The 24132-nt window shown below is 37.7% G+C and overlaps 1 protein-coding gene across 11 annotated transcripts in view; it reads right to left on the reverse strand.

Moving 5' to 3' along the window:
• Nucleotides 1-24132, reverse strand: part of ARHGAP5 (Rho GTPase activating protein 5) — a 137225-nt gene that overhangs the window by 89967 nt on the left and 23126 nt on the right. For 3 of the 11 annotated variants that reach the window (XR_002345868.1, XR_002345867.1, XM_021099184.1), the window contains exon 1: nt 9830-10042. The exons of 2 other annotated variants lie outside the window; for them this stretch is intronic. The gene's annotated coding sequence lies outside the window, so the exon portion shown is untranslated. Of the gene's footprint in view, nt 1-9829; nt 10044-10209; nt 10384-11025; nt 11049-24132 lie in introns of those variants that run through there. 6 more of the 11 variants (XM_021099178.1, XM_021099179.1, XM_021099180.1 and 3 more) reach the window with 6 other exon arrangements.

Genomic DNA, 24132 nt, shown 5'->3' on the forward strand with positions numbered 1-24132 from the left:
GGCTTTTCATCTAACAGAGAAATAAAACTCAATATATTGAGCATAATTTTAATACTGAGGCCTCAATAATCCTAATTAATTTGTTAGTAGCAGTTTCTACACTGCGAATATTAAAGTGTAAATTAAAAATAAGGTGGCTCTGGAGTTCTCATTGTGGTTCCGACATAGTGTCTGTGAGGAGGCAGGTTCAATCCCTGGCCTCACTCAGTGGGTTAAGGATCTGGCGTTGCCACAAGCCGTGGTGTAGGTTGCAGATGTGGCCTGGATCTGGCATTGCCAGGGCTGTGGTGTAGGCTGGCAGCTCCAGCTCCAATTCAACCCCTAGGCCTAGCAACTTCCATATGCCACATGTGAGGCCTTTATTAAAAAAAAAAAAAAAAAAAAAAAAAAAAGGTAGTTTTGTGTGACATTTATGTGAATTTCCACACCAAATTCACTGTAAACTACCAATTAGACAGTGAGGAACATCCATGTCCTCCTTTCTAACAATGCTCTCATGCAGGCTACCTGTTGGTATTCTGAAGTCAGATCCACAACTTATGTCATGGATCACCATATAGTGATTTTCACATTCTGGTGGGAAAATTTACATAGGGGTGGGAAAGAATGCTACGCAAATAAATAGTTGCTCTCTCCTTCCAACTCTTCATCAGAGCAGTGCCTTCTTTATCTTATTTATAGGTTTACTTAACTCAGAAACTTTAGTTTAAAAGGGTTTTCAGGAGTTCCTTGGCAGCCCAGCAAGGTTAAGAATCCGGTGTTGTCACTACTGTAGCTCTGGTTACTACTGTGGCGTGGGTTCGATCCCTAGCCTGGGAACTTCTGCATGCAGCCCCCCCAACCCCACAAGAGTGCTTTCAGATTTTTAAGTTTGAGAAATCCTACACTAGAAAAAATTGTCATTACCTTGTCCTCAAAAAGATTTTGCCATTTGTTTGGGTGAGTATGGCATTACCACCTCATGGGACAAAGACAGCTCTCATGAGATTGGCTATAATAGGTTATTAGGAAATTTACTTTCAGACACTTGGATAGTTTATACATACATTAATTATTCACTGGCCCTCAATATCCAAGTCAAAATTGCCCTCCATTAGCTAACCAATGTAATTTTTCTTCTGTGGTGAGAAAAAAAGAATGCCTTCTGTTTTTTTGTGTGTTCCCACTAATAAACTGATGGCCAATGTCTATATGGCTGTTTCATTTGAAAATTCCTTTCAAATATGTTTAATGGTAATATATGACTATGTCAATCCATACATCTTATTTTTGATATAGCCTTATTTTCATATAATCTATTTTCTCATAACATCTAGTATCATGCTTATTTTTGCTCAAGAAATCAAGACAAAAGCAACAATTACCTACTCGAATTTGTAAGGTTATGACGAGTCTCTTAATGACCAATCTTATACTCTCTTAAGCATTAATGATGCTTTTAATAATCTGCAACACAGTTTCTCATTCTGCCTTTAAGATTACCTTATAAAAATTTTACTCCAAAAAACATTTAGATTAAGTATCCCTTACAGAAATTAATGACTATAATTTTGAGTGGAATTATCCTACATTTGCAGAAATGAAGCAGCTATCGCTACAACTAAGTTTTCTAAGACATTTAAAGCCATTCAAACTTAACATGCTCTTTTCAAAGGAGTTTCAATAACATGAAATGGCTTTCTGCCAAAAACAATTTTTTTTTAAGTTCTACAAAGACTGTAAGAAACTGAAAAGGTTCTTAGTAATTCTGCATTTAAACTAATTTTCTTTGTTTTGTATCTTTTTACCAACTGTTGCACTCATTAATAAAAGATACACTTTTAAAAATACTTTACACTTTTATTATACTGTGTCAGGAAACTCCTAACAGCCCTATCTTCAAGATACATCCAGAATTTATTGCTTTACACTACCTTTATTGCTATAACTCTGATCTCTAGCTCTGGATTATTCTAAAGCCTTCTTTCTAAACTAATTTCTCTGCTTCCACTCCTGCTCCCAGTCCTCAGTCTGTTCATAGAGCAGCCAGAATATTCCCTTTAAAACGTAGGTCAGTGTCTATCGTTCTTTTGATTGAAACTCTCCAGTGGCTCCTAAAGTAAAAGAACCAAGCCCTTTCAAAGGCTTACTACGAAATCTACCTTTCCAACCCCTACTTTTTTGTTGTTGTTGATCCCAGGCTAGGGGTCATGTCGGAGCTATAGCCACGGAGCTATAGCCACCGGCCTATGTCAGAGCCACAGCAACGCTGGATCTGAGCCGTGTCTGCAACCTACACCACAGCTCACGGCAACACCAGATCCCTAACCCACTCAGCAAGGCCAGGGAACGAACCCGAAACCTCATGGTTCCTAGTCGGATTCATTAACCACTGAGCCACAAGGGGAACTCCCTAACCCCTACTTTCTAACCTACCCTCAAACTACTCTCTCCATTCTCATTTGATTCCAGTCAGTGAGCAACACTGAATTGTTGCTCAACAAGCTAAACATGTTCCTATCTTCGCACTTACTCTTCCTAATACTCTCCAAATTCCCCCTTGCTTATTCTTTATCCTAACTATACAACTTACTTCTATATTATTTGTCATTTACTCTATCCGTCTTCCCACTCCATTCCAGATTTTATACAGATATAAAAAGGTACAAATCTGTTTATTCCATCATCAGATCCAAGAACCTAGAAAAGTTACTCAATAATTGCATGAATCCTAGTAAATATTAAAGTCAAATGTTCTTAATTCTGTGGTTATAAAAAAAAAGTAAAGACGTTAGGTTAATTAAATAAGCACTGTGATTTGTTAATCTAAAGATTTTCTAAAGATATTCATGGAGGAAATATACATATACTCAAGGACCCCAAATTTTTTCCTCAAAAATTAAGTCCTCAGAATACTGACTACCTATGATCCATTAAGTAACAGGCATGCCTCAGAGGTACTGCAGGTTTGGTTCCAGGCCTCCACAAGAAAGCAAATATCACAATAAAGCTAGTCACATGAATTTTTTGGTTTTTCACTACATATGAAAGTTATGTTTATACTATACTGTAATCTATTAAGTGTGCAATACTATTATGTCTTTAAAAATGTATGTAACTTAAAAATGCTATTGGACTTGTTCTACACAGGATTGCTAAAAAACTTACAATGTGTAAAAAAAACGCAGTATCTGCAAAGTGCAGTAAAATGAAGTGTGCCTGTATTCAGCCAAAATAATCATCTAATTTTAATTTTTGACACAAAATTTTTTAAATCACAAATATTTATTATAGGAATCACATTTCAAAGAACTAATTACACAAAAGAAGCAGCTTTATAATTACATGCACCATCTTCTTTAAGTCAAATAAGATAACATCCCTTAAACAGAAGACAGATCCAAGCCCAAAGATTATTATGTATCCCACAATCTTAGGAACTTAGCCAGAATAGTTTGAGAATAAAAACATCAACTGTATACTAAGAGAATATGGCTTAATACTGTCTTAAAATGTTACTTTTCTTAATGTTGCTAATTCTCAATGACAAATTCATGCTGTAAAAAATTAGAAGAGGAAATGAAAAAGCCATTTTAACATATGAGATAGTTAAGTAATTAAATAATGTTAACACCTGTAGAAGAGTCAATCATATTCTGAATTTTCTTTGACCAAGTCTGTATCACATAAGCACACAATCTAAAGGTTGAAAGGAAGGCTAAAGTCATCATTCCTATGAATTAGTCTTTATGGATCTTGGTAGGATTCAGGATAAATTGTTAGGATGGAGTTTTGTTTTTGTTTTACCATACTCTCAGCACTCAGATCAGTGCCTGACACACAATGGGTGCTCAAGTATTTGATGAATGAATGAATCGATCTCCAGTCTCAGATCCAAAACCACTGGACAATCTTGAAGTCACATTTGTAGTCACAATTAACAAAAATCACATGCTATTATAGGTCTATTAAGGTCTAGCATAGTAGAATATTCTAATATTAAAAAAGTCCAATTTCCCCCAAGACCTTTAGTCTGCTCATTAACAAAAATTATGGGTTTGTAAATGTTAAACCTGAAGGATACTTCCAGAAGGATATCAGTAAGCAATACTCTGGGAGCTCTCCAAACCCACTCAGCAAAGATAATTCTCCTTTTACTCATTTTTCTCTTTTGATATTTCAAGTACTTATTGTATGAAAAAGTTTCACTGCAGAAAATATTTGAAAAGCAATGATATAAATTATTCCCAAACAAATTAATTGCCTATCCTATATTTAATCCACGCTTTCCTCTAACAATATGTTGTCTTTGAGGACCCAGTGTGAAAGTTATTCTAAACTCTTCCTAGTCCATTTCCTTATTCTGTAGTGAAAACAGAAGAAGCAAAGGTCACTTCATTTACCTTTGTAAACAACCCATTAACTATTTACTGTGCTTAGCTACTATTTGCTCAGCTTTATGTCAGAGGTGTTGAGGGTACAAAGGTAGTACAGGGAAGTCCACTAAGCCAGGCTATGAATATGTTCCCTTTTAGGGTTTGAGTCCTTTCTCCTCACTTTGGAGAACTGAAAAGTGGAGGAAAGGGCATAATTTGACACTGATTATAGTAATGCTACACAAGAGATGAAATATTATTTTCATTATACAAACTACATTAGGTAAAGTTTAACAATTTTCTTAATTACGGGGAACATTAAGAGATCAAATAAGAGTCTCAGGAAGGGGTATAGACTAAAAAGGAGGTATGGATTTTTTTTTTTTAAAGGCTGAAAAGCACTTTCCCCACTATGTTAAAGAAGCTTTATATATAATACCATAGCTAAGAAGACAAAGGCAATGTGCTCTACTATGGAACTGATAAATGCAATAGGAATTCAAAGAAATGAAAGATCAGTACAAGTTGGAATAGGTCAGGGCTTGGAACACTTTTTCTGTAAAAGGTCAGACAGTAAATATTACAGCCATAAACAATACCTACATAAATGATCATGGTTATTTATGAACAATGAAATTTGAATTTCATAAAATTTTCACCTATTACAAAATATTATTTTAATTGTTTCCTCAGTCATTTCAAAATGTAACAAGCCATTTTAACCCCAAAACAGGGAGCAGACTGGATTTGGCCTAGAGGCTATAATCTGCAGACCCCTGCCAGAGATCAAAGGACTTGGGTAAACTGAAAAATAGATCAAATTTGGATAAACAGAAGCCCTTCCTGGTGTGTGATTAGGGTGAAGTGGTTGAGCACAGTTAACATGTTAGAAAGTAGAGACTGTTATAGGAATTAGACCTTGCAATGAGCAATAAGAGGTCATTATAGATTAGGAGAGGAATACAAAATGGGATTTGGTGGGACACAATGCCCAAGAGATGGGCAAATCCTAGAGGTCTGAAAGCACCTGAACTAGCACAGAACAGAAAAGAGCAGTCCAAGACAAAGAACATGGTGGCTGGCTGCTAGTCAATGTTTCCTAGAGAAAAACTAATCGGTCTCAGCAACAGATGGTGCTATCACTTGAGTTTCAGGTGACAGTATTATCAAGACAAACGAAAATACAGAAATGAAAGGAGGCAAAGTCAAGATTAGTAACATCAATTTCAAGATAATAAACTTTAGAAAATTAAAGAGACCATTTGATTTAATACTCTTTATAATAAGCATCCAAAGAGTTAAAAACTTAATTATAGAAAAGAGTAGAAATCTGGATCTTTGAGTTCCCCAGATCATAGGATTGTTAATTTCAACCTTCTCTAAATAGTCAGCCAAAATAAAAATAAAAAAGTAAAGAAAAATAGATTATTTTAAAGGCAAGCATAGAAAAAAACATAAAATATGGGATCATCATCAACAGGAAGAAAATGAACCAACTACATACCCTATCAGAAGCCAAAGAATGAGTTTTTCCAAGGCTGACAGCACCAAATACAGTAATGAAGAGAGTCATGCAAATGTAATTTTTCCCACTACTCTTCCTGTTAACTTTGTGTTAATACCGCCTCCCAAATCCTTCAATTTGGCTCATATGTGCGAACTGACGCTGCTATATTTTCACCTTACATTTTCCCCTGACTTGTCAGTTTACCCACCCTTCCCAGTGCTTCTGGTCCAAACCGGCATTAACTATTTTTTTCTCACTTTATTCCAATTCTATGCCACTTCCAAATGATATCTCCTGTAATAAATTTCTCTACCTCAGTTTTTTAATCAATATGTACTGCCTTATTTGTGACTCTTCCACTCTGTCTTTAACTGGCATTTAACTATTCCTCAACTGTCAAGCTCACACCTCTCAAAAGCTGTAAGGTCTTTTAAGAGAGCAATGTTTTATATTCCCTTGATCACTCACAGTGCCTATCTGCTCAGTAAAATACTGGTCATAGATTTAAAAAAAAATTTTTTTTGACTAAATCTATATGAAGCTAGAAAAATGGAAATTCATTTTTCCATCAACTCTTCATGATGAAAAGCTTCAGAATCTAACCCAATGGCACATATTAATCCTATTTTAAATCTACGAAGTTATGCATAAAATTTTCCGAAGTAACAGTTCTAAGATGCAAAACACACAAACATAATCAAACATTAACAACCTATTTTACATGACTGCAAATGTAAGGTACTGTGGACAGTCAACCTCCAAAATACAGTGGAAAAAAAGAAAAAAAAAATTGTCCCTCTTACATTTCTCCTATTTGCAGTCAAAATATCTAAATTCAAATGCTTCTTTTGTAAAGGTTCCCTAAAGAGGCCCTGATAGAAAGAAACAGTGGTTCTCTTTTCCGCATCTCTTAGTGCTTGTAACTATTAACTCCTGGATAGTTACTACCGCTTCAACTACAGCTTAAGTTACATCATCTCTAACTCATCTTGGTATCTATCCCCAAGTGCTACACAAAGGTAATCTGAATTAATGAGTAACAAACTGGAGGTTTTCAAAAATTTTTTTAATGCAGATGATTTCCTTTTTCAAAGGAATTCCTATATTTAAGCATAATACATTTAATAGACAAAAATAAAAGCTGCCTAGTTAGGTATTAGGAAGTCTCAAGACATTTAGCAAAAATCAATAAGGAATCCAAAGAACAGAGTCTGAAAAAAAAATTAAAGTTCATACTTAAAATTCCTAACACTGAACTACTTTTCTTAATTTCTAATACAGTTTTTCCTAGTTTGATAAAACTGTCAACAACCTTCACTTAAACAAATAGAAACACGATTACTCGAGTCACCAAATTATGGGATCACTTTATAAAGTTTCTTCTCAGTTCTTTAAAAATGCAAATTCCCTTGGTGTACTTCAAATGTACTTTACAAACATCTTTTAGGAACATAAGCGTTACTGAAATAGAACACTATATAACTCTTCTTAAGTCAACTATATTATCTGCATACTTTTTTGGTATGCAAAGAAAAAATCAGCCCAAATAAAAGTTTTTAAAATAATATCTATGGAAACTGAAGTTGTGACAATTAAAACATTCTGTAGCTACCAAGAAAATCTCTATTAGGCCAGTTAATATTTAAGAAGTGACTACTAAAGGAACACTTAAGTCCTAATGATGAAAAACTAACTTTAGTACAGTCTTCTGAGAAATAACTTTTTCTTCAATTTAAAAAAGTGAGTTACAAAACTATTATCCTAAGCTGTACCAAACTTCAATTCCAAAAAAGAATGCAAATACAAACTGTATTTCTTAAAAAATCATAAATCTCAAGGTCAAAATAATTTTCTCAGAAAAAGTGTACAGATTTAAATCTGCCTTTCAAACAGAAAAAAGAGGTTGCAAACATTTAGATTATTTCAATACATTTAGGATAAATACCATGTGACAGAATTAAGATATTAATTTTGGAATACAACATCTAAACTTCTAAAGTGATTTAAATGGGGGAGGGAGGCTAAAAAACTGATGAAGATATCAGAATTCTGTGCCAGTTCTTTCTTGTGTCAAAATGTAACACACTCCATTTCCCAATACTCTTATAATTAATGTACAAAGAATGGTAAAACAAGACATGTTGTGGTGGGCCTAAAAAAAAACGTAGCTTACACAGGACAACCAATTGGTTTATCTAGTCATCTGTATCACTCTGATTTTTTTCAAGTCAGCCAGATGAGTAGTGCTATTTCTTGAAAGTTAAATGCATAGGTATACCTAGCTTTTCAATCACGTATGTCTAGTCATAGACCTATGCAAGTTTTTGGTGATCTGCATTTACCACTCTCCTCCAGACCCACTACAGATACAAGAAATGTGGGTCAATTACAAAGAATAGAAGAAAGAGCCAAAAATGAGAGAGAAATTTAAAATGGAAGCAAAAAAAACCTTAATCTGGCAACTGTCTAGGAAGTTACCTCTATAGTTAGTATGCCTACCTAAAAATACTAAGTAAGAACACAGTTTTATGACATTAAAGTCAAATAAACTGGAATTGACAACAAAACATTTCCGAACACATATTGTTAATCTTACTTATTAACCAATAATTAAATCTAGTTCAAATTTTTGCTTCCAAGACCCATCTTAAGTGGATAGAGAAATATTCCCTGAAATGAATGAAAACCCCAACGGAAATAAACACTCCCTAATAAACTGTTCAAATTGAATACTGGTTTGGGATTTAAGTGGAGCCAGAAAACCCCGCCCCCGCAACACCTGTAGAAGGCAGCATAAGCAAAGATCAGTAAATACAGCGAAGTATTTCACTATTTTATACCTGAACTTTTAAAAAATGATGGTTCCTACCCACCACAAAGACAAAAAGCAAACTATAGCTGGAAATTTTAAAACGCGTGTACACAACCATCTGCATGCCTATTTTGGTCTACATTTAGAACATCTAAATTTCCACTTACTAAGCATGGGCCAAAACTGGATTTCTATCATATGGTAAAAGCATCAGTGTCCCCTCTACAACTTTCTCGGAATTTTACTAAACGTCCTGATAGTTTGCCTAGATTTCCGAGCACCTTTCAGTCTCAGCTACACCCGGAGTCTCCACCTCACTTGCATTTCTAATAACGCGGTAGAGGGAGGGTGTGAGGGAGTGAATTTCTGTGTGGATAAGTGCGCGCGCGCTCCCGCGCAGCTCCCCACCCCCACCCCGATACTTTTCTTTAGTGGCAACAGAGGGAGAGTCTAGAGGTTATTCTAGAGAAAACTCAGTATCAAAGCCTCAACCGAGTCGCAGCCAACGTTTAGGACCGTGTTTTGATTGTGCAGTGCAACTTCTCCTATCCTACCCGGAGCTTTACAGCAGATGGGAAATTGGTGAACAGAACCCAGGGAGGAGCGGGGGGAGCTCCGGGGAAAAGTGAAAGGGCCGATCCCACCCCTCCGCCCTTCCCTGAAAGGCGCTCAAGTTTGCAACGAAGACTGCCTCCGAGAATACGCGCCCACCCCCTCTCCCCCGTCCAGGTGGAACTCGTTAACGGCAGCCACCCGGCCAGCAGACACCGCCACCTTCCTCCCCACGCCTCCTCCGAGACTAGGACAAGTGAGGGCAGCAGGCGAAAGAGGACGCCCCGCTGGGCCGGCGGGATCCCCGGCCGCCACCAGGCCTCCGCCGACCCCTGCCCCGTCACCTGAGGAGAAAGCACCCCCTCCCCCGGCCTCTCTGCCCTTCACGCCGCCCGTATCCTCCCCGCGGTTGCCGCTCCCCGCCCCGGCCTTCGAGGACCGAGCGCGGCGCCAGGCTCCCCTCCGCGGCTGCGGGGCCCCAGCCCCATGAACTGGTTACAGCCGGCAGCAGCGACCGAGCGGGGCAGCAGGCGGCGGGAGGGTCCCCGGCGGGGAGGGGACGAGCGGGCAGGCCCGGAGGAGCCGGGAGTCGCAAGGTCCTACCTAACACCGTCGGTCTCCTCCGTCTCCTCCTCAACGGCAGCGGCCCCGGCGGTGGCGGCGGCAGCGACATTCCTGGGGAGCGCTCCCGCCGCCGCCGCCTCCTCCTCCACTCTCTGCTCGCCTCTCTGCTCCGGCGCGCTCACCAAGCGCCGCGTCCCTTCAGCCACCTCCCCCCGCCCTCCCCAACACACACGCCCCGAAACCTTAAAGCCCTACGGCTCCTGCAGCCGGGTAACCCACCCTCCCTCCCTCCCCGCCACCAGCGGTGGCCCCGTCCCTCCCCCTTCCCCGGCGCCCGCCGCCGCCGCGCCGGGTTCAGTAATGGCGGCCACTCGGGCTCCCTCGCGCTGACGGATCTCTCCCTCTCTCCCGAACTTTACCTCAGCATCTCTCCCGGCGCGCACCGCCGGACGCACGTGCGCGCGCGCAGCCACACTCCCGGCCGGGGGCGGAGCAGCAGCGCAGCCTCGACGGGGCGCGCGCGCGCACCCGCACAGCCCTCCCCACAAGCCCCCGCCCCCGCCGCCCTCACCTCGTGACGCCTCCCGCGCCGCGCTCCCGGCTGGGCCCCGCCCCTGCCCTCTTCTCCCAGGAGCCTGGGAAGGCGCGAGCCCCGGAGCTGGAGGGAGGGAGCGAGCGCGCGGGGCCGCGTCCTCGCTCGCGTCCCGGTTCCCCCATTGGCTTCTGCCCCTCCCCCTTCTTCCTCCGCCTCTCCCACCCATTGGTTCCCTCTCCTACTCCATTCCTTCTCACCTTTTCCCTTTTACCCATTGGCGTATTTTTCCTCAGCTTTCCCCTTTCTCCGTATTCTGCTCCTCCTCCGTCCCATCCTCCACGCTTTAGAAGCTGCAGATTGTGCAGCCTTGAGCACCGTCGTCTCCGAACCTTCCCTGCTTTCTTTCTCCCTTTTCCTTCTGTTCCAGTTTCTGGCCATAACTGAGAGCTGACCACAATACTGCAAAGGAACCTGATATTGTGTTGGCCGTGGCAAAACATCGCATGGGTACTGAATGATTCTCTATAAGTCACTCTACGGTATCTGAGCATTAAAGAATTCAAGAGAGGAAAATATGTGCCCCAGCTCCTTTTCAGGGACACACTTGCGTGTATTCACCTATGTGTGCAGCCAGTTTTCTGTCTGGGGATCTCTAGCCAACTACAGACATCACCCGCCCGGGACCCGGTGACATACTCACCCAGAAGGCAAAACTCCATTGGAGCAAGAAGAATCCATTGCTCCGGCGACACCACACAGGGACGCAGGCAGGCCCTCGATTTATTCAGTTCTTAAGGAAGTTGAGCGAGATGCCAAGCGGATTTTAGGTTAGCCTAAAAGATGCCTCTTCACATCACTACCAGCCCTGACTTATTATCCTGCCTTAAATATATTCAGTATTTTTTGAGACTTGCAGAAATTTCACACGTTGGGGGCACACTGGGTTTTCGGTGTCTGTCTCATCTGGGCACTGGCACTGAATGGTGGAGAAAGGACGGTGGAAAATACCTTTTCTTTTACCACTGAAGAAACTGAAGTCTTGTGACTTTCCCAAGGTCATCAGAATCCGTCCTGCACAGAGGTCTTAAAATAGTTGCCAGCAGTTGAATGAATGAGCAAAAACATAAATCTGCCCCAGTTTGTTAAGCTCAAAAGAAAGAAGTAATTTTGGGTGAGAACTTATCTTTGGGGAAAGATTTATTTTCTGCATTGAAAACATTTCATCATCAGTAAAGTTAACATATAAAAAAAAGTCTTTTAAATTCAAATTATTCTTTATTTCTTATGTTACATAAGGTATTGAAGTTAGCCAAGGTTGCTTTTAGTGTTATAATGATGCAGCTGCTGCCAACCAGAAGTACGTTTACGGTCTGTCAGTAAAGAAAAACAAAAACTGCCTTTTGGTAAAAATCTGTTAGAAAATATTTGTCAGTAAATCTGTCACAATATTCTAGGAGAAGTTCTGTTCGTTTCTTCCATATCCCTACGCCTCTACACTTGATATTTCTCTAAGGTAAACTTAATAGACAAAAGTAGAGGAGATGTTTAATTTCTCTATGTGTTTCTCCCTCCCTAATTTTAAAAAGGCTTGACTAAAATTTCTTATACGACCATTCTCTTGCATCTGAGTGGTACCAAACATTAAGTAAGGTACATGGGTACTTATTTCTTTCAGTTATAAACCATAGGCAGGAAAGAAGAACACTAAATTAAACTTGCAATGAAAGAAAATAGAAGAGGAAAGGAGAAAAAGAGGAGAGGAGGAAATTGCAGAGGAGTGGAACTTTCAAAGTATGGTATTAATGCCTTATGTACCCACACTACTTGGATAAGTTGGAAAATTCATGCATTTAAATGCATTTTTTGACCTTTGTACTAAAAGTCCTTAAAAGTACAAGAAGCCAATTCAAAGCCTTAATTTTGACATTAAAATGTTAAGTACTATAGGGTGTCCATTCTAAAGATACTTTAAAAATTATTTCCTAAATAATCAGAAATTTCATAACCGTGGCCATGTATCAATATAAACCAAAGTCAAATCGGGGCTTTTAAAGGTGTTACTTTCTTTACATATTACTGTTTTCTTTAAAACAGGACATGATAACTGAAGTATCAGAACATAAAACAGGAGGTAAAAAAAAAAAAGACTTGAAATATTTTCTCATAAGATACCAGAAAATATGGAAGGAGGGTGGGGAAAGCCATGGTTTTTCAAACAATAATTTTTGTAGATGACATTTTTACTTTTTAGTCCTCCTATATCATCCATCTTGATTTAAGGGATCTGGGACTTTAAGACTTTGTTCCTTATTAATGCTATTATATTTGTAAGCTGCTTACCAGTACATATTATTTAAATTTGTGCGTGTGTGTGTGTGTATATATATATATATACACGCACACGCATAAATAAAAGTCAGTAAAGAGCAGAACATAAAACCAACGCACACACATAAATAAAAGTCAATAAAGAGCAGAAAATAAAACCAAAGATAAGATGCCCTGTTTTAAAACTGATCAGGATCCATGCCTTCAGAGAAATAGCTTTAAACACCAACCCTTCCCACTCAAAAGAAAAAACTTTGAGAAAACAAGTAATTTATCATTTACACACACACACACACACACACACACACACACACACACAGAAGAGAGATGGAGTAAATATTACCAAACCCTCTAAGATCAACTATTCTTCTTATCTAAAAAAAAATTTAAGCACTTATTTTGCTGTACTGGATAATTAAAATCACCCAAAGTTTTGTTCTTCATTTACTTTGAAAAAATTAGCGGAATAAGATTTCAGTCAGGCATTTCAGGTTTTTAAGTATTCTCCACAAATTTCTAGTTCTTTAACACATGCCAGTGAGGTATTAATATGCATGGTCTTTTTAGGATCAAGAGCTTTGACAGCCATAAAAAAATGTTATCACAATTCCAACGTCTACTATCAGTGGTAACACTGCTTATAATATTCAGATGTTTGATGTGATTTGGCTTCAAAGGAACTTACCCTCTAGAAGCGGGTACACCCCCTGCTGGAAATCTCTGATCATAACTATTTTGGCTTATGTAGCCTGAACCAAAAACATGGGAAAAGTCAAAAAAAGGGCCTTTCCATTCATGACAAAATTGACCCATACTTTTTGCCTGTCTAATATAAGACAGGCTTTTGGAGAACAAACTATCTCAGAATATCACTGTGTTTAGAGACAAAATACACAAAGAAGTTGGAGAATAACAAAAGCAAATAACTAAAGAACCAAAGCACAGAGAGACTGCTTCTTGTCTAATTTCCTATAGAATTTCACAACTCATTTCCACCTCCCACCTAACCCCTGCCTCCTCCCTAGACTTTTCTCTTTCCTGCCTATCTCATACCATTAAAACTACTGGGAGGAGAGAAGGCGGGGTAAGATGGGGTGTTACTCCTGCTAGAAGGCAAATGCTGTTAACCAATAACCACAGTATAACCACAGTAGCCATTTGCTGAATTAAGGTGCTGAAAAGCTTTCTCCAAATTCGTTTTATGGCTACCAATGATATTTTCAGCATGAAGAAAAGGCGCTAATTATGTCTTGGCGGTTACTGTAGAAAATATTTTGACAAGAGTTAAGGTAATTGTGAGCATGGGACTGGAACAGTAGGAAAGTAATGCATTGACCTTACTGGCATTTTGTTCCACAGAGCCTTGATTTTCCAAAATTGTGTTTTCAGACTGAAATCTCAAAGATGGTATCAGAGTCTAGCTTCAAAATGTCAGGCTCATGCTGCTCTGGTCCTCAGACATAACTGAAAGAGTGAAATCAGAACTCTATTTTTGAATAATTACTATTTTATCAAGATTATTTGGGATGCAGACTCCTTTTAAAGGAATAACAATTCATTCAGGTCCCACCAGCACAAATACTTTAATTAGACAAAAATCTTCAAGTTATTTCCTCTCACAAAAGGAGGTATTGTTGGGCCATCTGGACCCTCCATTGAGATTTTATGAAAGATCGCAGCTTGAATTTAATCAACCCCAATAAGGTTAACCCCATAAAGCTAAAAAAATAACTGCAAAGGTTGCTAACTGAATTCTCTATTTGACATTGTTACCACTGTCATTTGCAAATCATTACAATGGGAAACAAGAACTTGTATTGCTTGACAATTTAACCACAGGATACAATTTTTGTGAATATCCCTTACTCCCACTCTCTTTAGGCCAAGTTTAGACTGTGAGCCCCTCTAGGTAGGAATCACAAAGGAATATTTGGCTTTACACAATAACTAGAATATAATTAGTAGAAAGCTCAATAAATTTTTGATAGTAATAATATGAAACACTAGGTTTTATGGATTTCTGTGGATTTATTACTAACAGAAAGCTTTGGATTATATTTTGAAATACCAGCTGAGATAATCACTTTGGAAAATACAAGTCATTTAAAGAAATTGCTGAATTAGTCTGTGAAAGTTGAGTTAGATGTCCTTCCCCAAGTACAACCCACGTTTTTCTATATAACATCTCACTGGTAGGTAAATGTGAGTTACTAGCAACAATAACCACAGATCTGAAACATCAGGGGGACATTCTAAAGAACTGGTGCAGCTAACATTTTCTGAAATCAATAATGTGTCTAATCACATCAAAATTAAGACTTTGTCGTTTTCCCCTATTGTTATAAACTGCAGAAGATGGCAAATGTTTGCTTTACCAATCCATGCTTCTGTGTTTTCTTCAAAAAGCAGTTCTAATAACAATGTGGTTTTTCTGATGGATGCACAGCTTCTTTCATACACATCTATTACATAGTGAGGAATAACAACACTCATCTTTTCCTGAATAGGATTTCTATCTCTCTTCAGCACAGCACAGCATATACTTCATTTATTTTTAGCTTTGATTCTCTCAGGAACAGACATTAAATAACTCTTTTCCATTCTTTCCTCCAAAAGTATTTACATTAGGAATTCTGAGATTTTACAAACATAATAACAAAACTAAAGTTGCAAAAATTGATTAAATTCATAAAAGCTCTATATGTCATATAAATAAAATTCTTTAAAAGTGAATTTAAATGGCAGTTCCCATTGTGGCCCAGTGGTAACAAACCCGACTAGTGTCCCTGAGGCTGCGGGTTCGATCCTTGGCCTCGCTCAGTGGGTTAAGGATCCAGAGTTTTCATTAGCTGTGGTGTAGGTCCCAGATGTGGCTCAGAACCTGTGTTTCTGTAGCTGTGGTATAGGCCAGCAGCTACACCTCTGATTAGACCTCTAGCCTGGGAACTTCCATATGCTGCTAGTATGGCCCTAAAAAGACAAAAAGAAAAAAAAATTAAATGGAGGCAAATATTTAAAATATTTTTAAAGTATAGATTTATTAAGGTTGAAAAATATTCATAATATTTTCTTTAAAAAAAATCAGGCTACAAAGCAATGAAGGATGTAAAATTCTATTCTTATTTAAAAAAAAGTTTTGAAAACAAGATAACAATGTCATTGACCAACAAGTTATTAGGTATTTTAATCCAGCTGGTGATATTGTAGCTAGTGTTTATTCTTTTTGCTTTTATATAATTAAAAATTTTTTCTAATTTTTTCAATGAACATATTATTCCTTGTGCAATAAAAATTTGGATTATACTGGTGTTGAAAAGTGAAAAAGAGGGAGAATGTATATAGCAGAGTAAGGTAAACTGTCTTGACACAACTAAATGGTCTAGTACATATATCTTTTTCTCTCTTATTCTTCCCTTCTCTTCTCTTCACTCTTTTTCCCCTCTTACTTTTCCTTTAGCTGTTTCTTCTTTCTTCCTTTTTCATTTTTGACTCTCCATCTTCTTTTCCTTCTCTCTTAATTATCTCTTGGGCCTTAAACAGGCCACCTTGGGCATTGTCTGTTTCTATCTACAGAAGCCTCTGATGTAATAGAATGAAATGATCTAGGCAAACATATTATTTCCACCATGGATTATATTGTTTTTGATGACTTTTTAAAAAAAAGTTCTCACAAACCAAATCAAGTCCAGCAAAGAACATACATTTTACTATATTTAATGACTTTTTTGGTTTGCTTTTGGCCTTGCCTGCTGCATGTGGAAGATCCTGAGCCAGGGATGGAATCCTGAGCCTTAGCAATAACCTGAGCCACAGCAGTAACAATGCCAAGTCCTTAACTTGTAGGCAACCAGAGAACTCCTATGACTTCTTATTTTAAATTATGTAAATTTGCCAATAGTAGTGCCTATATCGTTGATGGTCTCATGGCACAGATTCTATTTTTGAACTATTTTTCTATACTAAGACTGCTTAAAACTTTCAGGTATAGACAATATACAGTTTCCCTAATGCTGGTAAAGTCAAGCTGATCTTTCCATGTGCTCTGGTATTTTCCTTTGGACCACAAGGTTTATGATAAAACATGTTCCATTTGGATAGATTCCCATGTGGATTTATTTGCTGACACTTAGGTTAACTTTGGCTTCTATCACCCCAAGGAACTGACGGTTGCTTTTCTAAGTCAGGCATTAATCTTATAGAACTCCTCCTCCACCATATCCTTAGTACAGTGCAATCAATTACTAGTTTAAAGAAAAGGTAAAGATGGTTTTACTATAGCGGAAAGGAATGCTTGGGTGCAAATTAGTCTGTGGTGAAATAAACCACCAAACGAGGTCAGGAGACTTGAATTTGCTATCTCAGGCTCTGTTTATTGTGTGACATTCAGAAGTCATTGAATCTCTGTGAAGTTTCCATTTCCTTAAAATGGTCCCTTTGCCATTTGAACATTATTGTGTTTGAAATTATTTTGCAGGGTTAGCCCATAGACCAGGTTTCACTTCTTCCTGGTTCACACTTAACACCCACTTACACCTACCATCACACCCAGGACAAAGGTGTTACTCTTAGCATCTCTGTAGGTTTTGTCTGAGTCCATACCTCATCCCTCCCCACAAAAAGAAAAATAAGAAACAAACAAAAAAACCCAAAAAACTTCATCCTGATGAGACTAAATAATAGCATTTCTCTAAAACTCATCTCTAAAATCTATTTCATTAGGTTTGGACCCCCGGATTACCCAGAACAAGCCAGCCTCATCCTCATTGTAAGGACAGCTTCTCTGTACCTTCTTTGACAAAAGGCTGCTTTGTAGTTTTGAAGCCCACAGTACTTTATACTCCCACAATTTATTCATCACTCTTTGCCCTACCTCCCAGCCAGCAGTGCAGTCTAGACCATCCAGCAGCCAATCTCAGTCCCACAATCCTATTTAGTAATCTATTCAGGCTGCTCATGGTCTCACCCATGTCTTTCATCCCTTGTGCCCATTTACAGTCAGTCCTGTTTGCACCTTGAGTCCCAGACATCCATTGATGTTCTTTCTAAGGATTTGCATATTCTTGACATTTCATATAAATGGAATCACATAATATACGGCCTCGTACATCTGGCTTCTTTGACTTATAATACTTTTGAGTTCAGGCATCAGTAATTCCTTTTCATTGCTGAACAATATTCTTTTGTATGGATATATCACATTTTTGATCTATTCATCAGTTAGTTGGTATTTAGATTGTTGGCATTTTTTTGGTTATTATGGATAATGGTATTATGAACATACAAATGTGCATGGCTGTATGTTTCCATTTCTCTTCGGTAGATACCTATGGGTAAAATTGATGGGTTATATAGTAAATTTATGTTTAGTATTATAAGAAAATGCTGAATATTTTTCAAAGTGGTTGCACCATTTTACATTTCCAGCAGCAATGTGTGAGGGTCCTAGTTTCTATACAACATGGCCAATACTTGTTATCATATGTCTTTTTACTACAGCCACTCTAATGGATAAATGGTATCTTAACGTAGTTTGAATTGACATTTCCCTAATGACAAATGATGATGTTGGACATCTTTTTTTTCTTTGCTTTTTAGGGCTGCACTTATGGCATATGGAAGTTCCCGGGGTAGGGGCTGAATCAGAGCTGCAGCTGCTGGCCTACACCTCAGCCATAGCAGTGTGGGATCCAAGCCATGTTTGTGACCTACACCACAGCTCACGTCAACACCGGATCCCTGATCCACTGAGTGAGGCCAGGGATTGAATCCACATCCTCTTGGGACCCTAGTTGGATTCATTTCCACTGTGCAACAACAGGAACTCCCTTGAGCATCTTTTTATGTGGTTATTACCCATTGGTATAGCTATTAAAATCTTATGCCTATTTTAAAACTAGGTTGTTAGCCTTATAATTGAGTTAGCCTCACTGGATCTAAAATTCTCAGGTTGAATTTTCCCCAAAAAATCCCTGTGACTTAGTTTAATATTTCCCAACACTTTCCAAGAATCACTTCCTAGCAAAATGTTGTAAAAGATACAACATCATTGAGTAAAATGCTTTCTCTTGTAGGATATTCTTACAGCTAGTTTACTTGTTAATATTATAGTTGTTTAGACTTTCTTTCCTCTTTCTTTCTTGTTCAGACAAGATGGTTTCATGTCAGCTATCATGTTTGATTTTGTTGTAGAAAATATTCATTTATTCTATCAGAAGATCTGGATGAAGGACTATTAAACAGTGAGCAATGTGCTCCTTGATCCATGACAACTGGGATCTCTCTCTCAATAACAGGAGCCTGGAGCAGGACTTTTGAGGCATTTCAATCAAAAATGAGTTACTATAGCTAACCTTCTTCTCCTTGGTGCCTAATTCATTTTAAGTTAGTAAGTGTTTTTGAAAGTGAGTTAAACTCTTTTAAGCTAAGGGAATACAATTTTAGAGCACTTCAAAGTGATCTTTTCATTTGATACCTCGAAATACTGCCATGCCTTTTTGGATTTTGCCGTGCAAGGCGACTTCTTGGCCTCAAAGAAATCATGTGCCACAGTGATTTAGGGATTAGAAAGAGAAGGGTCTGGTTCAGTTTGGATTCACCTCTGATTTACTATTTGTACATCTGCAGTGTGGCCTGTGGGTTTGTGTGACTGTGGTAAGCATCCCAGGTGTCATCCTAACTCTAATAAAAGAGCTCTGGCTTTGACAGTGTTCTGTAAGTTCGCCTTGTGTTGGAACAGGCTGCTGACAATTCTTTGAAGTTACCTGAGGGTAAAACTCTTCACCGTCCCCATCACCTCATCACTTAAATTGCTGTAATTGGCTACCAATAGTCTACCATTCAGATAAGTATTTATATTGTTAACTAAGCCATCACAGTAATAGGTGTTTGCCAAGGTGTTTTCAGAAATAAGATGCTGCTATGTACATCTGCAGCTTAGAGGGAATGCTTGCACAGCAGGTTCTACTAAGACACTGAGAATAAATACTCTGCAAGCTGCTAAAATGAAAGGTTCTCATTTGAAAATTAAGTCCTCATACAGAGTGGACACACTTTAGGAATGCTGACACTTGGAACTCTCCTTAGACCCTCCTGTTCCTACTAACTGCCTCCCTGCCCTATTACATTGGTCCAAATTTCATTTAGTATTTGTTTAGTTTAATTTTTTTGAGAAATCTTTTTACTTGAAAGTGATATATATTAAGTGTAAGCTGATGATAAGGTAAATATTTCTAGTTTACTCTGGATTATTTTATATATGAAATATACTTGGAGTTTGATATTTCTTGTAAATTCAATATGATTCCAAATTTGTTCAAATATAAAAAGTATATGAATACTTAAATAGTCTGGAAGGAAATATATAAAAATATTAACAGGGCTATCTCTGGGTAGCTTTCTAAAAAATATATTTATCATACATACTTTCTTACATATTCATCTGTTTATACTTTCTCATATATCCACAAACTTTATTGGACTTTTAAAAAACATGATATTTTGTAATGCTGCACATACCAATCATATTTCCTCATTTACAACATTCCTTAAAATTACACTGTCTGGCAGAGAGAATACAGTCAATAAGAGTTTTGAAATTTAGGTAGACCACCTCTTTGGAATATTATTTTTGATATTTCCTCTCATTCAACAGCTATCAATTTGTACCCACTATATTTCAAAAAGTGCTAAAAAGGGAATGTAAACATGAAAGGCATGGTTCCTGCCTGCAGTGAGCTATGTCTCAGGATTGGATCTTAACTGAGAACTAGGCCCATAGATTATATCTTTTAGTGAAGAGCAAATAAGTCTTTTCATTTCTATTATTCTATAATAGCTTTATCATTTATACTGTCTCCTTCTAAACATGACAAGCATAGACAGACATATAGTTAGATATAAGTATAGATAAAAATTTCTCAAGAATGTAGCATTTGCATGGACAACAGTATCTCCTTAATCTAACTAACAACTAACTTTCTCAAACTACTTTTATGATTATGGTATTTTTCAGACTTAGATTCTGATTGTTAGGGGTATTGTGAGTCAACTCATTTTTCTCTTCTACTGTCAAGTTTGTAGTCACATGGTTTTGTTTTTTTGCAGATTTTAGGTTGGTGCCATACCACCAAATGACACAGAGCCCATTCCAAGACCAAATGAAATCTTGTTTTAACTGGCATATAGCTGTTTTTATTTGGGTTTCTGTGGAATTTGGAAGTCTGTAACTCATCCAAAATAAGGGCATTCCACAGATTCCATTTCGTAAAAGCTATCCCTCCTTCATATACTGTTTCCATTTCCTTCAATGTAACTAAACTTTTTAGCAGGACATTCCAAGAAAAGTGATAAGGGAGGTGTTTTAAAACAAGAACAACAAAGAATTCTTATTCAAGAAGTGCTGTGGATAATATTAATAATAGTAGCAGCAGGAGTAATAATAACAGTAGTATAGAAAAATAACAATCATAATATAATTAAACACTTAAAACATTCTTTTAAATAAATTCAGAACATCTAAGGATTAAAAATATCAACACTTTGTATATGTACCAGTTGCAGTACAAAGAATAGTCACAATTCTTTAGCAATGTGCATTGTTTTTCAAATTGTTTAAACAAAAACTATGTTTTTCTGGGCTGCCAAATCTTTAGCCTAAAAATCTTAGTTTTTCTTTTAAATGTAAAAGCAAGCATTCAAATGCAAAGATAAACAGGGACAGATTCTGCTATGAAGAGGAGGCTTTAAGGAACACCTTGGTATCTACCCATGTAAGATTAATCCTGTGGCATCTTGTTTCCTGAGAAATACATTATATGGAAGCTCCCCACATACAAGGGTCAGTCTCTTTTGATCATAGGTATAACTCACTAAAGTAAATGGGGATAAAGTGCACATATCAAGATGAGCATGGGACCCACAGAATACAATAGCAGAGGGGACTTTCAGAACATGAATGAGCATTTGGTTTATTGAACTGTAATAAGGGTTGTGTTCCAGGTCCTCATTTCATCTGGGAAAGACTCAGTACCCTTTCCTGAATGCTTGCCTTTGTGGGAGCTCATGACAGAGTGTTTTGTTCTAGTGATGTGCTGCCCACTATCTTCTCACGGAGCACGGTTTAGGACAAATACTTCTGAGTGTGCTAATTTATGTGAAATATGTTCCATAAGAGCTGAAGTACTTCCAAGACTGACCAAGAAAGAAATAGAAAATAGGAACAGACCAATCACAGGTACATAAATTGAAACTGTGATTAAAAACTTTCAACAAACAAAAGTCTAAGACTGGATGGCTTCACAGGCAAATTCTATCAAACATTTATAGAGGAGTTAACAAGTATCCTTCTGAAACTATTCTAAAAAACTTCAGTGGAAGGAATGCTTCCAAACCCTTTCTATGAGGCCACCATCACACTGATACCAAAACAAGACAAAGATACCACAAAAAAGAAAATTACTGTCCAATATCACTGAGGAACATGATGCAAAAATGTTCAACAAGATATTAGCAAAAAGAATCCAACAATACATTAAAAGGATCATAGACCATGATCAAGAAGTATTTATCCCAGGAAGCAAGGATTTTTTAGCATCCACAAATCAATCACTGTGATACACCACATTAATAAATTGAAGAATAAAAACCATATAATCCTCTCAATAGACACAGAAAAAGCTTTTGACAAAATTCAATACCAATTTACAATAAAACCTCATCCAGAAAGTGGACATCTCTTGTGTTTCTATACACTAATAACAAAAGATCAGAAAGAGAAATTAAGGAAACAAACCCATTTAACATTGCATCAAAAAAAAAAAAAACCCTAGGAATAAACCACCCGAAGGAGGCAAAAGACATGTACTCTGGAAACTATAAGACACTGAAGAAAGAAATCAAAGATGACACAAACAGAAAGATACACCATGTTCTTGGATTGGAAAATCAATATTGTCAAAATGACTATTCTACCCAAGGCAGTCTATAGATTCAATATAATCCCTATCAAATTATCAATGGCATTTTTAATAGAAAAAGAACAAAAAATTATAAAATTTGTATGGAAACACAAAAGACCCGGAATAGCCAAAGCAATCCTGGGAAAGAAAAACTGAGCTGGAGGAATTAGGCTCCCTGGCTTCAGACTATACTAAAAAGTTCCAATCATCAAAACAGTATGGCCCAGGCACAAAAACAGAAATATAGATTAATGGATAGAAAGCTCAGAAATAAAACCATGCACCTATTGTCAACTAATCTACATAGGTCAACAAAAAGAGGCAAGAATATATAATGGGGAAAAGATAGTCTTTTCAAAAAGTGGTGCTGAGAAAACTGAACAGCTACATGTAACTGTTAGTACATTCTCTAACACCATACACAAGAATAAACTCAAAATGGATTAAAGAACTAAATATAAGACTGGATACTATAAAATTCTTAGAGGAAAACATAGGCAAAATACTCTCTGACATAAATAGCAGAAAATATCTTTTTTTGGGTCCATCTCCAAGAGTAATGAAAATAAAAACAAAAATAAAAAATGGGACCTAGTTCAACTTAAAACCTTATGCACAGCAAAGGAAATCATAAACAAAATGAAAAGACAACCCATATAGCAGGAGAAAATATTTGCAAATGAAGTGACATACAAGGGATTAATCTCCAAAAAATACAAACAGTTAATACAACTCAGTATCAAAAGACAAACAACCCGGAGTTCCCGTCGTGGCGCAGTGGTTAACGAATCTGACTAGGAACCATGAGGTTGCGGGTTCGGTCCCTGCCCTTGCTCAGTGGATTAACGATCTGGCATTGCCGTGAGCTGTGGTGTAGGTTGCAGACGCGCCTCGGATCCCACGTTGCTGTGGCTCTGGTGTAGGCCGGTAGCTACAGCTCCGATTGGACCCCTAGCCTGGGAATCTCCACATGCTGCGAGAGCAGCCCAAGAAATAGCAAAAAAAGACAAAAAAAAAAAAAAAAAAAAAAAAAAAAGACAAACAACCCAATAAAAAAAATGGTCAGAAGATATAAATAGACACTTCTCTAAAGAAGACAGACAGATGGCCAAAAAGCACATAAAAAGATGCTCAACATTGCTAACTATTAGAGTAATGTAAATCAAAACTGCAATGAGGTATGACCTCATACCTGTCAGAATGGCCATCACCAAAAAGTCTACAAACAATAAATTATGGAGAGGGTGTGGAGAAAAGGGAACCCTCCCACACTATTGGTGGGGAAGTAAATTGGCACAACCACTATGGCAAACAGTATGGAGGTTCCTCAAAAAACTAAATATAGAACTACCCATATGATCTCCGGTAATCCCAATCCTAAGCATCTATACAGAGAAAACCATAACTTGAAAATATATATGCACCCAATGTTCACTGCAGCACTGTTTACAAGCAAGACATGGAAGCAATCTAAATATTCATTGACAAAGGAATGGACAAAGATGTGGTGCATATATGGAATA

The sequence above is a fragment of the Sus scrofa genome, chromosome 7 (genome assembly GCF_000003025.6).
Source record: "Sus scrofa isolate TJ Tabasco breed Duroc chromosome 7, Sscrofa11.1, whole genome shotgun sequence".
Taxonomy (NCBI): Eukaryota; Metazoa; Chordata; class Mammalia; order Artiodactyla; family Suidae; genus Sus; species Sus scrofa.